The following is a 2,805-nucleotide window of genomic DNA, read 5'->3' as shown; positions in this document are numbered from 1 at the left end:
TTGCCTTCTCTAAAAATGATAATTGATGTGGATAACATGTAAAAGAGAGCCTAAAAACATAATCTGTCCACAATAGAAATTTTATTTTGTTCAACTTTCCATAGAATAAAAAATGTTATTTCATTAAACACATTAAACATTAAAGTTCTAACATATTCCTTTTTTAATTCATGATGGCAACTTTACATTTAAAAGTCCCTTGTATTCTTTCTAGTCATAAATACCACGGCTTTCTCGGTATACTTCTGCAACTTTTCACTTTTTTTTTAGTTCATAATAGTTTCACAATTAGTACACTGTTTGTTTGAACGGAAAGCATAGTATTAATAATGGATGACAGAAAAAGCTTTATAGTTGATTGGTCATCAAAGTATCATTGAATATTAGAGAAAGGGATGATTATGGATCCGAGATTCAGTTAGACATGCTGTACATCATGTTGAATGCGATATTGTAAACCATTATTCTCTCAAACACCTTAAGTTTTCTTCCTAGTATTTTTGAAACAAACAACATTCCACGAGAAAAAAATAGGCAAAGATGGTACAAATAAATACATTTTTGTTAATATTTTATCAGTGATTTTTTGAACGTCGTTGAGTAACTCATGTATGACTCAATATATTTTAAACTGATTACAGACGGAAAAAAGAACACACAAAAACAGTTCACCTTAAATATCACATGTTGATGTCAGTTATTTCTTTTCTTATAGGATTACTTACATATTACTTCTCTGCTTGTATGTCGTCTTCTGAAGTAGAAGAAAGTGCTTTCTGATTTGAGCTCCTCCTTTTATGAGCAGGCAAATATGTGCAGGTGGAGCAATGGTAGTTATTGTCATGGTTAAAGGTGTGTGCATTAACCATCCAATTACCTTTCTCCTATTGTCCTCCTGAAACAGTCAGCTGGGTGTTACACACCGAGCTGACTGCCAAATCTTGATTGAGGTTTTCATTATAATGCATGACAGGTTAAATAAAAATAAGTACAATGAACCATCATACATCTATAGTAGCATTAAACAACCAGTAGGTGGCAGGGTATGGAATGACACATCAGTGACACAAATACAAGAAAACAAACAGAGAACAAAAAATCAAAATCATTATCCGAAAACTACAAGACTTCAGCCATAAAGAATGCAAGATTAAGGATACTCTTAACTAAGAATAAGGAATTGCAATTCAAAATACTGGGTCAAAGACCCAGGACCATGACATAGAATGCCTTTTGGACACCTCCTAGGTGAGGTGCAGCTCACCTCACCTAGGAGATATTCTTGATCCCTACTGGGAGGAGCTCCCAGGGAAGACTCAGGACTTTGTGGAGAGATTATATCTGAACGACTCTGTGTTCCTACTGATCAGCCAGAACAGCCAGCTGGTGAGAGGTAAGTCCGGGTTCCTCTGCTCAGACTGATGCCCCACAGCAAAAACCTGAATAAGCGGTAGAAAATTAATGGATTGATGCTTTTAAAGTAGACCCTAAACTTAAGGAAAAGGCTCCAAAGTAAGTTAAGGAACAAGTTGTAGTAAAGCACATAAAACAAGTAAAATGCCAAGCATTGTTTTAGTCTCTTTTACATCAAGTTCATACAAACCCTACCTTTATTCTGCAGATTCTACTCTTGGTTCCGAGAGGAGAAAAATAGATTTCAGTGTAGTGGCAGGGTATCCTATCCTATCCTATCCTATCCTATCCTATCCTATCCTATCCTATCCTATCCAACCCATCTGAGATGGCAAAGCACTTTACACAACTTGCCTCATTCACCCATTCATACAAGCACTCTTTTTAGACACTTCTTCTGCACAAGTGCTTTCTATCTAACATTTATTCTTTGATGGATGCATTGGACAGCAACTTGCCCAAGGAAATGTAGCGGACTGGAACAGATGAGGATCAAACCACAGAGCTTCCCATTAGTAAATGAGCTGTTCTACGTCCTTAGCCGCAGCCAGGAGCCACAGGGGTGACTGCGGAATAAATGCTACCATTCATATCAATCCATAAGTTCTTTTTCAAATGTCCACTGACATTTTTAAGAGTGCTACAGGAAAGCACACAAAACATTCATCAAATGCTCGTCAAAATCATTTGGGGATTTTTTTTTCACCCATTTTTATGAGGTGATTTTATGTTGTTCCACCTAACTTCACTAACTCCCCATCTGCTCACCTCATTTTTCCTTCCAGTCTCTAACTTTGACTACCTTCACTGTTACCTGTTTCTTTTCGGTCTCTCCTTTTGTCTTTTTGCTGTTTCAGCTTCTCTGTCCTTCATCTGCAGTATTTGTGCTGTCACAATATATACCAGAATATAAAATATACACACAGTAAGACAATAAAAGTACATCAGCTCCTTGGCTGGCAGCTACCGATATACCAGTGTACTGTGGCTCAGAAAGCTAATAATAATAAGCTAATAATGGCTAGTGATGTAGCTGATCCAGCTAACGTGTACTATTACCTATTTAGAGAACAAATATAGATAAGCAGACGTTATTCAATTTACAGTATATAAAGTTTCTGCTGTGCAGCAGCATAAGTCATGTTTGAGAATAACAAGGTATTCACAACGCCTCTGTGTGAGAGCAGTGTAACATCATTTTTTGTACTCTGTTATAGCCTTTTATCTTATATCTTGTATTTAAACCTTGTTGTAAAGCTCTTTGGTGTACCTTCGGTTTTAAATGTGCTTTATAAATAAAGTTGTATTGTATTGTATCATGAGATCAAGAATAGTGGAATTAAAAGTTGTTTTCATTCTGACCTGCAGTAGCTTCAATAAACAAAAAAACAT

General features: G+C 36.2%; 1 long non-coding RNA gene across 1 annotated transcript in view; it reads right to left on the bottom strand.

Annotated features, from left to right (window-relative positions):
- Positions 1–777, bottom strand: part of LOC121813987 — a 1,570-nt gene extending 793 nt beyond the window's left edge. Inside the window, exon 1 of the long non-coding RNA XR_006054002.1 lies at positions 726–777. This is a non-coding gene — a long non-coding RNA (uncharacterized LOC121813987). The remainder of the gene's footprint in view (positions 1–725) is intronic.
- Positions 778–2,805: the final 2,028 nt, after the last annotated feature.

Source organism: Haplochromis burtoni, unplaced genomic scaffold (assembly GCF_018398535.1).
Source record: "Haplochromis burtoni strain Fernald_Lab_line unplaced genomic scaffold, NCSU_Asbu1 Contig_4433, whole genome shotgun sequence".
Classification (NCBI taxonomy): Eukaryota; Metazoa; Chordata; class Actinopteri; order Cichliformes; family Cichlidae; genus Haplochromis; species Haplochromis burtoni.
Note: the sequence above shows the minus strand (reverse complement) of the source record. Positions and strands in the feature narration are given on the sequence as shown.